Source organism: Apis mellifera, linkage group LG13 (genome assembly GCF_003254395.2).
Source record: "Apis mellifera strain DH4 linkage group LG13, Amel_HAv3.1, whole genome shotgun sequence".
Taxonomy (NCBI): domain Eukaryota; kingdom Metazoa; phylum Arthropoda; class Insecta; order Hymenoptera; family Apidae; genus Apis; species Apis mellifera.
The window spans coordinates 8,339,396-8,355,414 of NC_037650.1; the positions used below are offsets into that span (position 1 = coordinate 8,339,396).

The 16,019-nt window shown below is 38.7% G+C and overlaps 1 protein-coding gene across 4 annotated transcripts in view; it reads right to left on the reverse strand.

Annotated features, from left to right (window-relative positions):
* LOC102655449 overlaps positions 1 to 16,019 on the reverse strand; it is a 297,465-nt gene that overhangs the window by 59,333 nt on the left and 222,113 nt on the right. The gene's annotated exons all lie outside the window — the stretch shown is intronic.

A 16,019-nucleotide genomic window follows, 5' to 3' on the forward strand; every position in this document is an offset into this window, starting at 1 on the left:
TTATCGTGAAACTGTAACTTTCTGAAATTAAGTTCAGAAATTTCTTTACGGCAAATGACTTTTTTTTAGTATAAATGACACATCGACACGTTAAATCTAATTTTCCTCTTCTTCGTGAAAAAAAATGGAAATCAATTTAAGTCTTACGAAAATCCGCGCAACCAACATTTTCCATCGAAAGTACAAAGCAAGAGGACGTAAAAACTTTCATCGTTCATCGTCAAGAATTCACCGATCAATCACCGAATCTGAGATCCTTTCCCAGACATCCAACCCCCAAAAAAATCTCCATTTTCCAACGACTTCCATCCAATCTTATATCCCCCCTCCCCTTATACACATAATCTCAACGTACAATTCCAGTTTCCATTTCCAGGCAATTAGCATCTTCGTTCGTTCACCGAAGACCACCCCTTGCGCCAATATTTACACGACAGAATAAACAACCCCCGACCGGAATCCTTTCCTCCATCGGTTTTTTTTTTCCTCCATCAACGACGACTCTCCCGACCCTTTCCCTCAAAATTATCATATTATTTCTATTAGACAGCTCGCTACCCACAATTAACGCGGACGTATCACGAAATTAACGAACCGAAACCACAATGCAGAAGAAGGAAGGACCAGGAGTTATATACACGGAGAGAACCATCCAAGAGAATATCTCTTTTCTCCTCTCCCCTATTCTTCCTTCCCCCTTCGGATACTCTTCTTCCCTCTACTGGACTGGTAAACCTGTTTCCCCGTCGAAAATGGGGTGAGAATCGAGGGACTGTAGAGGATGTATCCGAAGAAAAAAAAGAAAGGAATAAACAAAAAAAAGAAAAGAAAAGAAAGAAAGAGAAAATGGAAGAAACGAGTAATCCTCGCGTGTTATCCGTAGAGGAAAAACGTCGGTAGATTTTTTACGAAAAATTTTTTTGTCTCGAGAAGGAAAGAGAAGGTTCCCGCTAATTAATGCGCGACGTTCGGCGTAGATAATTGGAATTATGTGAAAAAGGCTGTGTCGTAAGTATACGTGGAGAGGAGAGAGAGAGAGAGAGAGAGAGAGAGAGGGGAGGCGAGAAAAAGTAATGGAGGGGAAATAAAGGGACACGTTGTCGTCACGTGACTGATGTAATTGACGATCACGCGCGAAACCTGTCGGTGTAATTGAATTCACCGGCTTCGGGCCTTTTTTTCGCCGCCACCATTCGCGAACGGGCCCCGAGGATGTGTAAGGGACCGTTGGCGGGGGAAAGGACCGGGTTAATGAAAAAGCTGTACACGCAGCGCGTACACAAAGAAGAGTTGCCCTTCTGCTGGTTTGTCTGATTAATTAACGAGTATACAGGTCGACGCCCCCTTTGGCGTTATGTGTTAATGCTGCCTCCTCGGATGGGGTACCCTCTTCCGTTTTTTCCGTTAAGGTGGTTTTTTTTTTTTTTTTTTTTTTGATAAGAACGAGTCGGTTTCGACCGGTTGAAATCGAACGAATTGGAAAGGAGATAGGACGTAAAAATGTTTGTGAAAGTGTTGAAAGTAATTTTTGAATAATTTAAAATCGAATGATCCTTTCCTTTCTCCGCCAATTTTCACGTCTCTTCGGAACTCTTCCTATAACTTTTTGAAACCTCTTACAAAATTTGATCTCCTCTTTTTGATAAAAACTATATACTCGATTTTCTTCGAATTTACTAATCCATCGACTAGAAATATCGAAAATAAAGAGTGGAAAAGATAATCGAATCTCGATTTCCGCTTTATCGAAATGTTATTCGATATATTTCTCGCGACATTCTCTCTCTCTCTCTCTCTCTCTCTCTCTGTGTTTCGAAAACATTTTTCCTGCACCCACTCGTTGCACGCACTCGCGAAGGTTCAATTTGGTTTCGCCGATATGGTTTCGCCGCGCCTCTAATCGCTGCTCCCCCCCGAGTTCCTCTCTTTTATTTTCTGCGTCCACGCCGGCCGTTAACATAATCGATCAATTTCCATTCCGGGGTCCGGGCAATCGGACACACCTGTAACGCACCGCCGATCGGGGAACGGGTGTAACTCTGACGCGGGTCGCGCCGCGTGCGTTTCCACGTCGAGATAAATTCACCAGTTCCGGCATACTGTAAAGCGGCGCAATAAAATTTACATAACCGTGCCGTCGATTAGATACGTCCACGACATACGCCACCACCCCGCCTCCGTCGTAGACGATCGCTCTCCGCGGGGTGAGGCGTCACGCCAGTGACTCTCAACTTGGAAATTTTTGCTCCCCGATTGCTCGAGACGAATTAATTCTTTTTCTTTTTTCTTTCTTCCCTTTCTTTTCTTTTTTTCATCGACACTCGTATTTATTCGTAATTATTTAACACGACGAGGGAACGTTTCAAATTTCAAGGATTTTCTTAGGGATCTGATTCTTAAAAAATTTAAGAGTTTCGTGTAAAGAAAGAAGTTACGTTCGAGAGTTAAGAATTTTTGAATTTATGAATTTTTCAATTTTATTAATAAAGTTTTTAGAAACTTTCAAAAAGGAAGAAGCAAATTGAATAATTTGTAATGTGATTAAATAACTTTAAAAAAAATATTGGTTAACGATGGATGAAAATTGAAGTAAAGTTGGGAAACTCTGCAGGTATGGAAACTGTCCAGCTGTTTTTAGCTTGCGTCTCGGCGTAAAACGTGTGAAACATCTTGTAATGTGTGGCGGTGTGTGTGATATTGCACTTTGATGATCGCCTCGTACAAACCAGGGAACCTGGTGTACCCTTGTATTTATGAGAAAGAAACGTTTCTGCGATACGCTGTTGGCAAATTGCTGGATCGTGAAAAGAATGCAAGAAGAACTGAAAGTTTCCTCTAGAAACCAGGTTTTGCGTGTGAGAGCCGGTCTCTTATAGAAACGATCGCGTTCGAAACGCGTGCAACGTCGTTCCGCAACGTTATTCGCCAACACGAATATTACTTCATCGATATTTCATGGAAAATCGGGAATATCGCCGGTAACACTGCGGATAAAACGGAATTTCTCGGTAAAATTAGAAATAAGTCGGGGATTATCCTTGTGCACGGCGTGAACAAGTGGTGTAAGGTCAGTGAATAACAGTAGTAACTGTTAAATTCCCTCCTGTCGGGGAAATATACTGCTCTTAATGGAGAACGATTCCAATATATCACAGATTAATAATCTCACGTTCAACAATAGCGCGAATATTGGAAACGGCGAAATACGAAAACTGGATATATTCATTCTCCGGAACAACTGTTTCGATTTCTATTCTATTATGATTAATCTTTCTAAATATTATTTCCTTAAATATTATTAATTTTCCTCCAATTAATCCCCAACGTTTCCTATTTTTATTGCAACTGAGTGCTCTCACAATTCACTCTCCTACTTCAACATTTCAAATTTGTTAAAATTTGTACATATTATTTCTACCAATCGCGATCATCATCGATTCAAACAATTCATCATCGTCGATCCACCGTAAATTTTTATCCTCCTCCCGTCGTATCCTTCTCAATAATCCACTAATCAAAGTAATTTCCAGAAGAAACCTCAACCTCGCCTCCAAGTGCCTACTTACGTTCCGAGGAAACACAACGATCCTCGCGTTCGATACGTTTCACACAAGGGGCGCAGTCTTTCCCGAGGAAGGAGGAAGAAGAAAACGGTCGGAGAGTTGTCCCCTTCCGAGTCCCTCCCTTTCAGATAAATTCAAACCCCCACCTCCCCCGCTAGTAGTCCCTCTCCCACGAATTAAAAAGCGACATCCACCTCTCCCCTGTCCCTCCCCCCTCTGAAAATCCTCCGCCGGCTAGACGGGGTCTTTCAAGCCCCGGGCTGAATAAAATTATTATGATAAGACCTCGATTAATTTCAGCCGGTGGAACTCCGGTAGTCGTGGGGAGGTGCGCGTAAGCCAAGCGCTTCTCTCTCTCTCTCTCTCTCTGTCTCTCTCTCTTCTCTCGTTGAATAGGCCTTTCAAGGGAAGAGGGACAACTCTCCATAGACATTCTCCGTTTCCGTCGCTCTAGAAGGGAGAGGCGGCGGCGGCGGCGGCCACCGCTCCTTCTAAAAAGGAACGGCGAGAGAGGAGAGAGATCCTTGAATCGTGAGCCGGGCTCACGGTAGACGGGAAGCAGAATCGACGGTCATTAATATTGTCGGATTAAACGGCCGCGCGCATTAATCCGGCAAACGAAGACGAAATCCTATTTCACGTCTGTGCGTCGCGCGATCCAGAAGAGGAGGGGAGGGATAGGGAGGGGGTTGCTTTCTTCTGTTTCGGAATGTCAGTTTCATTAGAGGGGGCAACGGGTGATCGAGAAAACGATCAAAACGAGAGGTGGAAGAGGAGGGAGGATGAATGGCAGGCAGAGTTCTATCAAAGGGTTTAATTATTTTTGAACAATCGTTAATCATTCGGTTTTTCTTTTCCCTTTTCTCCTTCTCTTCTTCTTCTTCTTCTTCTTCTTTCCCTCTCGAGTCTTTCCTTCCCCTCCCCTCCGTTCTTTATTCGTCCGCTTTCAGCAGTGGCGCGTTCCACGTACGTCGTAGAGCGTAGAGGCGTCGGAGGTTGTTGTTGTTGTGGAGTTGTTGTGTCGGGGAAGGGGGAACGCTGGTAATGATTTTGGGCGAGATCCACACCTCGAGAACGCGCTTTAATCGACGGCGCTCGCTCGCAGGGGGAGTCCCCTCTTTGTTTCGTTCCGTTTCAAAGGGTTTCGATTCGTTTGACGAAATCCTTTCGTAAATTTCTTCCCCGGGGAATTCGATTCTCCAAAGACGAATGTTGATGAAAATTCGTGTCGAAATTTAAATGATATTGTATTTATACTCTAAATAAATAAGCCTCAATCTCATGAATGTATTGGGTTGGCAACTAAGTAATTGCGGATTTCACTCTACCATAGATGGCTTCAGTTGAATTTTTAGGTTTGCTGGCGTAAAATATAAAATACATTTTGTTATTTGATAGTTGGCAATTCAGCTGTCAATCAATAAAAAAAGTTTTTTGATTGGTTGCGTAATTTTCGTTCGTTGAAAAATGGAAAATCAAAAGGAACATTATCGTCATATTTTGCTTTTTTATTTTCGCAAAGGGAAAAACGCATCGCAAGCTCACAAAAAGTTACGTGCTGTTTATGGCGACGAAGCCTTAAAAGAACGGCAGTGTCAAAATTGGTTTGACAAATTTCGTTCTGGTAATTTTTCACTCAAAGACGAAAAACGCTCTGGTCGTCCAGTTGAAGTTGATGACGACCTAATCAAAGCAATAATCGATTCGGATCGTCACAGTACAATTCGTGAGATTGCAGAGAAGCTTCATGTATCGCATACATGCATTGAAAACCACTTAAAACAACTTGGCTATGTTCAAAAACTCGATACATGGGTTCCTCACGAACTGAAAGAAAAGCATTTAACGCAACGCATTAACAGCTGCGATTTGCTAAAGAAACGTAATGAAAATGATCCATTTTTAAAACGACTGATAACTGGCGATGAAAAATGGGTTGTTTACAACAATATCAAGCGGAAAAGATCGTGGAGCCACGTCAAACAACATCAAAAGCTGGTATTCATTAAAAGAAGGTTTTGTTATCAGTTTGGTGGGATTACAAAGGAATTGTCTATTTTGAACTCTTATCATCCAACCGAACGATCAATTCTGTTGTCTACATTGAACAACTAACGAAATTAAACAATGCAGTCGAAGAAAAGCGGCCCGAATTGACAAATCGAAAAGGTGTTGTATTCCATCATGACAATGCAAGACCACACACATCTTTGGTCACTCGGCAAAAATTATTGGAGCTTGGTTGGGATGTTTTGCCACATCCACCATATAGTCCTGACCTTGCACCATCTGATTACTTTTTGTTTCGATCTTTACAAAACTCCTTGAATGGTAAAAATTTCAATAACGATGATGATATCAAATCGTACCTGATTCAGTTTTTTGCTAATAAAAACCACAAGTTTTACGAACGTGGGATTATGATGCTGCCTGAAAGATGGCAAAAGGTCATTGATCAAAATGGGCAACACATTACAGAATAAAGTTATTTAGTTCCATGAAAAAATTGTCTTTGATTTTTTAAAAAAAATCCGCAATTACTTAGTTGCCAACCCAATACAAACGTGTTTTGTATAAATTTGTTTTTTATCATCAAGATAAACCTCAACGATTCAAGATTCTCAGAAATATATATATATATATATATATATATATATATATATATACATGAAACAATCGAAGAAATCGTTTCGAGGAATTATCAAGCTTATATAAAACTTATTAGCCGCTAATAAACATCGAAACATGTTCGAGAATATACGAAATGGAACAACGAAGCGAGCACAGGTATGGTGGGATATCGCGTATCGGAGAGAACGGAAAGCGAGAAATCGGTTATTGTAGGAAGTAACGGGAGAAGAGGAGAGAGAGAGAGAGAGAGAGAGAAAGGGAGAGGGAGAGAGAGGGAGAGATGGTGCAATAAGAAACGCGGTCGGTCGGTCGGTCGCGCGACACTCGGTCCCGCTCGTCGTTGTGCGCCGACACGGTCTAGGGTACCCAAGCAGTAAAAGTAATTCGCACGTCCTCCTGCTATAAAGCGACGCTGAACAATAAAGTGTTTACGGAATTAATTTTACTACTCGAATGACGAGCGGCAACGAGCCCGGCCGAAGTCCCAGGTAGAAGAAAACGAAAGCGTCGAATGGAAAGGCACGTCTCACTATGTGTTGGGACACGTTTGATTATATTCGCCAGTCCTTTCTTATGCCAGCTTATGAAATTGTTACCTGAGATTTTTCTCTTCTTTTCACGGTAATTGTGCAAAGAAACTTGTGTAGAGGCGAGAAAGTATAAAGTGTATGTAATTTCATTGTTTATCTTGAACGTTGATTGTTGTTTGAAATGGTTTGACAATGTTGATGCTGAATCGTGAAAGTGACTGTTCGTAAAAATGTACACGCACACATATATATACAATGATGATTAATCTCTTAATCAACTCGATCGGTTATCGTTGATATTGTCATTATTGAACGATGGTTAATTCGAAATAAATTGAGAAACGAAACGATTAAAATCCTTTGCTATTTACATACATACACGTTGTATTTATCCCAGGCTGGAAATAAAAATTCCGAACGATCAGCATTCCAATTCCATTATCATTCAAAACTGTGTCTTAAATTACAGATTATGAAGAGATCCGTTCGTATTCGACGATCTTTTTTTTATATTTCTCAATTTATCCGATCCATTGGAGGAAGCCATCCAATTAATCATCGAAGCATTACTTTTCTTTTTTTCTTCATTTAACCCTCACGTGGGAGTTTTCTAATGACGTTGTTGCGTAGCTCGGGTTCCCATGAAGAGATCGTGATTACGTATGGAAATTATCCAACCCAGGTGATATCTCATGGAAAGGAAGCCCACACTTTCTACGCACGAGTTCAAACACGCGAAGAAAATCATCATCTTGCGAATGATAATAATCTAAATAATAATTCAAATCCAATTTAAATCTTCTATCTGTTATATCTACTTTGAAGAAAGATAGAAAGAAAAAAATTGTCTTGTAAATTGACAAAATTCAGAAAGAGAAATTATCATCCTGGGGCGAAATTTTTGTTTTTGGTTGGGAATCGAGGTGTACATCCGGCATTAAAAAATGGTGGATTTATCGAGAAAGGGATCGAACCAAAGCAACTACCTAGAATTTAATTCACCGCGTTTCTTCGACTGGCGAATTCGATAGCATCGGCGGTGCATGTTCGACTGAAACGCACGAGCCGCGTCGATTACACCGCGTGGGCGCAAATTACAAGCGAAGGTACATCCACCATCCGTTGAAAGGACGTCGATTCCTGCCGACAGTGTGTTGCAATCCTCTCTCTCTCTCTCTCCCGGATATTTCTTTCCTCCTTTTCCTTTCTTTTTTTTTTTTTATTTTCGACGAAGCTGCAGCTGGTCGCGATCGGAACGTTTCGAGCCATCGTGACATTTCGAATTCTCTCGGCTGGGTGGAAAAGGCTTTCTAACAACGGGAAAATAAACGATCGACCGTAGGAGAGGCGATCTTTGTTAATTGAACGTCTCTCGATCGTCGCCTTCGTGTCGTGAGAGGTGGAAAAGGTGAGAGACACGCGTTCGAAATGCCATGGATCCGTAAGTAAATAAGTAATAACATTAAGAGAATCACAATGGATTCTTGGGATGGAAAAAAAAGGATGACGTATCAGCTGGAACGAAAGTTGAATTATTAATTTACGTTCCTCGATGCGAAAGATGGCGACGATAGATCATATTTTCAAACCCTCTTCGTATCTTCAAACCCAACTACTAATAACCTCATAAAATCTCATCTCTTAAAATTTTCCTATAAATCCTGTAAAAGGAACACGAAGATCGACGCTCAAAAAATAATGTATCTATCGAATTACAAGCAATCAACGATACAACATTTTGATTGCTCGAAACGAGACGCAATAATAAGCTCGAAATTTTTGCACGCCAACTTTCGCCTTCGCCCCTTGTCCTCTCCCGTTACATCGATACCCTCCTCCTCCTCCTCCCTCGCTCTTCTCTCAAGGAAGGAAACCGAACCTCTTTCCCTTTCGTTGGCCGTCACGCGAGAGAGAATTTCTCGCGAGGGACGCTCGCCACTTCCAGAGTTCTCCAGACTCGCGCTTGCTCTCCATTTCCACGTGGGGAGAGGGAGAAGAGGAAACGGCCGCGGGGCACCGCACGATCCACGCCGCAGGAGTATCGCGTTGCGGCCCACGTCCGAACGAGTTTGCTCGGATGTTGGTGCGGGGCCGGTCGAGCGGATTTCTGCCGTCTCGCGGCGCGCTCTCTTCAATTTGCACTTCATTTGCTTCAGATCGGGTTCCCCTCTTTTTTGGCACGCGCACATGCGGACGGAGGGTGGCGTCCCACACGGTGATCTCCCACGAGAAACGCGGCCGGATTCCTTCGCAATCGGATAACCAAGGCCTGTCCCGCGCGATCAGCGTTATCGACGAGCCTCTCTCGAACGGTAATAAGAGAGAATTGCGGCCCTCCCTTTTTTTTTTTTTCGTTGCGAACGGATGCAACACGATGTGGCGAGCGTTCGAAGGAGGACGCTTTGTCGGACGTGATAGCTGGGAGAATTTTTTCTTTTTTTTTCTGATTCCGTTGAAGGGAAGGGATGCTAACTCGAGAAAGTTTTTTCGATCGATATTTTTCCCTCGCGACAGAGAAGAGTGAATCTTAATTATTGTTGGACCAAAGTCGAAAGCAGAAAAAGTTATAGTTTTCTGAAAATGTGAGTCAGAATTCGATATCTTTGTCGATAGGTAAAGTTAAAAGTTAATCGATATTTAAGTATCGATGTAAAATCGTTTTTGATGCAATTTTATGTGCTTATTGGAAAAGGTGACTTTCGTGTTGGAAATCGAAAAATAGTGGGGGAGAGGAATAGGTTTCTTTGAGATTCCAAGCTTGGATATTATTCTGGCAGGAGCGGAGGTGCAAAGAAGAATGGAACGAGTTCGGGATGGAATTTACAATCGAAGAAGGAAATGATATTCCTTTTCGGCGAATGATCGTGGAAGAAGAATTGCATTGGCTCGAGGAAGAAGAAAAAGCTGAATTAAATTAAAAAAAAAAAAAAAGAGGAATCGTCGTGTAACGATCGAACGTCAAAACTCTCGTAAATTCTTCCCTCGATTGTTATCGAGAATACGTCAGAAAATGCAATTTTCGTGATCTTGTTATCGCGTCGACCCCGTTTCTCCGCGTTCCATTCCCGAACGCTTTCACAAATATGAAAATCATTCGTGAAAAACGTGAATATTATTACCGTGACGTGAATAAAAAAAAAAAAAGGAAGAAAAAGAAAAGAAAAGGAATAAGTTCGAATCGATCGCAATTTAAGAAGTTAAACGATCGAAAATTTCTCCTCCTTGCTTTCCTTTATGTTCTTTTTTTTTTTTTTTTTTTGTTTAAGAATCTCGTGTTCATTTTCGAAAGTAATAAACTGTCGGAAGATATTAAAGTAAGTAAATTGAGATGCGGTTTATCTTTGGATAAAAGAAATGTATTAATGAATTATTTAGTAATGTCAATAAATCGTTTTCTCGATTGTTTCGATCAGATTTTTCAGTGTATATATCATAACTTGTTTAAATTTGATTGATCATATTAAATGATTCGAATAGAATAATACAAACAGAAAGGATTATTGAAAAGAAGAACACATATAAAAATAAAATATAAAGGTGAAGAGTATTCACACATCCTGCGAGACGCGATACGTGAAAACATAACCTCACTTCCCTCGAGAAAATTAATAATAAGAAAGTTCAAGATGGATCGATCCAAAAAATTGATATCAATCGAATCATCAAATCAAAATCACGATAATCCTTTCTCTCCGATCGATCGAGAAACTTCCAAATTTCCTAATTTTCGTCCAAAAATTCTTCGTCCAAGAGATAATATATCTACGGTCACGCGACGGCGCGTGCCGTTGTCCTCCTATCCGTCGTTTTTAAAGGGTGGACAGAGAATAACCCCTGCGAAAAATACAACACGCCACAAAAAAAGAAAGAAGGGTGTATTCGAGCGGGTTAAGCAGAATGGATCGTTGATCACCAATAAAAGGGTTCACAGAGAGAGAGGGGGAGGGGAAGAAAGAGGGGGAGGGAGAAATTGCGTTCCATTCGATCCTTTTTAACCCTGCCACCGCGACTTAAGCTGTGTCGATTGTCGATGAAAGGGTGAACAGATATCCGCAACCCTTTTACGACACCCCCATCATTCTCTTCGCAACAACAATCCTTCTACCATGTATAAATAAGTGAAAGTCGAAGGATGAGCGGAGGAGAGGAGGAGGCGAAAACGATGGAAATAAAGGAGGGAAAAAGGAAATAACCTTGGCGACAAGTTGCAAGGATCGACAATCGTTTTATGATAGAGAGAAGATGGTAAAGAATCGTAGTTAAAAAACTTGCCTCTGTTGTCAGAAGGGTTTACAATGGTGTGCCCTCTCCCTCGCGATTTTTAAACTTTTACCTCTTCCTTAAGAATTTTTCCCTTACCTTTTACACCCCTTTTACAATCCTTACAATCCTTACGAGTCCTGATCCCTTCCCCAAAAACGGCTTATGCTTTCTTTATGGATTTATTACCAAACACCATCACAATCGTGTACACAGTCTGGCAACCTCGTGAAGAAAAGAGAGAAAGAGAAAGAGAAAGAGAGAGAGAGAGAGAGAGAAGGAGAGGTTCAAGGAAAAAATATGATAGTTTGGAAGAAGATAGTTGTGGTTTTCGAGTTTATTGCTATATTGTCACGTTCAACCCCTACCCTACGCTCACCCTTCGACGAAACTCCTTATTTTTTTCGTTCACGAGCCAAACGAGTAGCTTTATGGTGGCCAAATCTTTCCTGTCCAAAGCGTGTACCCCTCGTGATGGGCAAACGAGTCGTCGTTTTATCTTTACCTGTCTTTTTTTTAATGTCTAGATAGTGTCCAAACTTTTTTATCATTGATCGACTTCGATTTTTTTTATCCACGAAATATTTTCTTTTAAATTTGGGAAAAATTTATTATCATTAATCAAAATTGACAATAAAAGGATATAATTATAGATATGAAGTATAATTTTCAATATTCTCAAATTTTTAAAATTTTAATCTTAGATTTTCCATGCATATTCCAGGTATGCAAAAATTCGGATAAAAAAATTTGAATAAGGATTAAAATATCTCGTGAAAAAGGAAAGAAAAAAAGAAAAAAGTAATCCGTCATCGTTGACAGCACTCTTCCATTTCCATCCCACAGTTACACGCACAACTAAATATGCAAAACTGAAATGCGTCATCGGTGAGAAGGATACGCAACAGCGCCCCGTGAAATCAACTCCAGATATTCGTCCACGGGTCATCCGGCCGTAAAGGGTACGGACAGGCACACCACCCCCCATCCATCAACTTTACGACCACTATTTGCAAATTTTCTCCAAAGGCTTAGAGATCACCAAGGCCGCCAGCCGTCTGCGTTTTATGATTTAACCCTAATTAAAGAGGTAAACGTTTCGTGTTTCGGAGTGACCGTTGGCCTCCGTTAGTTTCTTTTAAATACAATATTTGGCAGGGCAAAACAACGAGAGTTTTCAAGTTACGTCGATCGCTCGTTTCTATAGAAAGTTTTGCCATATTGCGCTCGTTGTTTCCATTCCACGCGAACTGAATGGAATAAACTCGAACGATTCGATTTGCAATAAAAGCGATTGGCGATGAGAAGAGTTACGAGAATGAGGAATTACGTAAATAATTTTTATCTCTTCGTTCGTGAAAAATTCGATTTCTTTCCGACGATTTGCATATGCAAGTAGAAAATGAATAACACGAATGAAAGAAGAATAATTTAGCGAAAAATGATTCTCATCTTTTACTAGAAAAAAAAAAAGAAAGATTATGTAAAAAATAAAAGTATAAAAGATATTTTTTTTTTTATAAATAAAAAATTATCTATCTGTATTTAATTAATTACATTTATTATATGGGATATGGATTGGAAAAAATTGGAAGTGATTATTTGCGTTTTACGAGACAATTGAGAGTAATTTTTTAGATTAATTGAAGGAAGTGACAGATAATAATTACCTCGATTATTGCACGTAATAATTTCACCCAGCTTCTGTAACCCTTTCCTTTCATCCTGGACTATTAACCAAAGATGCAACCCTTTCACAGATATCTGGTTTTGGCAATCATCACGGCTAAGGGTTGGAATGACCCCTTTCATCTCTAAGTAAATATTATGTCTTCGTTTCTCAGAAATATTCTGAATATTTAAGAAATTGAAATTTTCATTAAAATGAAATATTATATTATTTAGAATTAAATTAATGATCAATTGATTTAATACGATTCGATAATTTCTTAATTCTAAATAATTTATTGAAATATTTCTTTATACCGCAAATATATATTGCCAATATTTGATTTGTATATTGCCAATATAATATTTGGATATTATTTTTTATATAAATGAACAGTTAATATTTAATCAAAAAATTTTGTTTTCCGTGTTATTTTTCATAAAGCATTCATACCTTGTTTCATAGAATTTTTAAAGTATGACACGTTGAAAAATTAATAACGTGGAAATAAAATATTCAACGAAACTTTAAAATATTTATACAAAATTTATTGCATACCTATAAAATATTTCATCATATGCATTTAAAATGGTTATCGAAAAAATATAAATTTCTTGCATCGATATAATAAATAGATAAATTAAACAAATATTCGATAGATTTTCTCTGATTCATAATATTAATACAACGAAACCAGTGACGTTGATATATTATTATGTTACGATTATATTATTCATCGTACCAACAATTTCAACAAAACTGATTATTATTATCAAATTGAATCTCCATCCAACACTATCTTATTTCTGAAATAAAACTTTCTATTTCTAACAATCCTATTCATTATTTTTCCCAAAAAATTACAAGAAGAAAAAAAATTTCCTTCAGATTGTAAAAATAACTAAGACTACAAGTGAAATATGTTACAAAGTATAAACCAGAACTTTCCACCTCTCGTTTTATTTATGTTATTACACTTTAACGAAACTGCCAGATATACAACAATTTTCCATCCTCGGCAAAAACTCAGAAAGGTTGGAACAATCCTTCTAAAAAACTAAAAATCCTAAAATTCGTCGTTCGAACCAATAACCCTTTCGTAACCTCTAACGATAGCCAATTACTCAGGTCGAACTTTTTCCTCGTACATCGACGAACCTTTTTTCGATTCATCAGTACAGTTTCGAAACGACGAAAAAAAAAGAAAAAAAAACATTTTTTTCTAAACGAGCACGCGTTTTTTTCGCGAAACATTCCACGCGTATTTATCGAAACCTTCGCGTTTTTTCTACCTTTTTTTCCTTTCTTCTTTTTTTTTCTTCATCCTCTTTTTTTCACGGTAAAACGTTCGAGAGAGAGAGAGAGGGAAGAAAAAAAATGCAACGACGTTTTCCAGGGCACGGCTGTTGAAGTAATTTTTCGAGATTTATTTCCGCGGACGACACGGAGAAATACGACTGTGCTCGTTACTTAAACCTCCGTAAACATGATCATACCGTGACTTGGCCGAGCCAAAATGTTTACTACTGAAAAATGGTATCCTGCAATTTTTCGTTTCATCTTCCTGTTGCTTTCCTTCCAGCTTTCCTCCGGCTCGACTTGAAGAAACGGTTGCGGAAATGCTGCTTTTAATCCCTTTCTCGAATCAACTCGTCACCGTGCAAACAATTCTTTTGCTAGTAATGGATTTTTTAAGAGTTTTTAATCGATGGAATTAAAAGATAGGATAGTTAAATTCTGAATGAATAATAAAATGGGGATTCGTATATACAGGGAATAGAAAGGAATTGTGAAAGAGTTTTAAGAAAATGTAAATAATGGAAATTTGTCTTTTTCCTTTGTTAAATATTAAGAACAATTTATAAAGATATGCATTCACAAAATTTTCCGATCTATTTCCGACGTTATTATTATTTCAGGTAGATAAGAGATATTATGAATTCAGTAGTAGATATGAAATATTCGTGGTAAAATTCGTATACAATAAACGAAGAAAACTTGCTAATAAAAGAACTAAAAATGACTTATAATAAAAAAGTGTTTCGTCACGTTATTATTATTCAGTATTTTATCGCGTTATAATTTTTTGTTTTTTTTTTCTTTTTTTTTTTTTTTTTCTTGGCACTTTATCGTTCTAAGCGTTTTTAAATTGCGAAAAACTCTTTAAAATTCCGTTTCAAAGTGCAATTCTCACAAAATAAATATTCCACGGTTTATAATTATTCAAAAAGGAAAACGAATTGAAAGCTGTGAAAAATATATTATAGCTTGAATTTTACTTTTTTTTTTACCAAAAAAAGTAAGTTTTTTTTTTGTGACAAATTTGCTTCGAAACAAAGAAACATTCTCGAACAATGTACCAATTTCAGCCTACAATTTTTTTTCAATTTTCTAATTAATAACCAATAAAATTATAGTCAACAATATTATTCAAAATATCAACAATAACAATTTTCAATCTGTTTCAATCTTCCTCAAATTGTGCACGATCGATAATATTGTCAATACTCGATGATAAAATTACACAATTGACGTATAGAAAAGCATTATATACAAAAACAAAAAAGGCAAACAAAATTTAATCGATTTCCAACGAATAAAACCGAATCAAGACCCCTGTAATCTCGGCTCAGAATCAAAAATGGCACCCCGTCGTAACGTATCCGTGGTATTCATGGCCGACAAACGCGTCATCCCTGTCGAATGGATGAACGCGAATTTAGCGCGTATTTCTTTCAATAGAATCCATACATCGATCCTTCAGATTGGTAGTCGCGCGAAGGCCTGGTTTCGAAAAATCGAGCACCGAAAATTGCGCGTGCCATTCCTATCGTGGATGCGAATTCGAGCGACGCGTCTGATTGGCAGCCCCGGGCGAGTCATAAAACTGGCACGCAGCGTGCACTTGATTCCCCTGTGTGCACGCGTTCACTCTATCTGACTGACAGGCCAACAATTTGCCCCTATTATCGGTTAAGCAAATACGGAACAAGGGAAGAGCTAATCCTGTACGCTCTTGCCACGTCCAATTTTATAATCTTCTTTTGAGCAGAAATTTTTTAGAAATAGATAAATATCAGATTCCAAATTAAAAATGCATTTTTACGAAACGAAAGGGATGAAAATGGAAAAAGAAGAAACGAATCGTTTTTTTTCGCAATTTCATAATTACAGATTCTCTCTCTCTCTCTCTCTCTTTTTCTATTATCATGCTTGCAAAAGAATATCGAAATAAGGGTTAATAGGTATTATTAGATTCAATAAAGATGGATAGATGGCCAAAGTGGATGTAATGATTCGGGTTATAAAACGGCGCTGTTGCCAGAAAATTGGGGAGAGAGAGTTCTCGTGATTTTCGTTCATTTG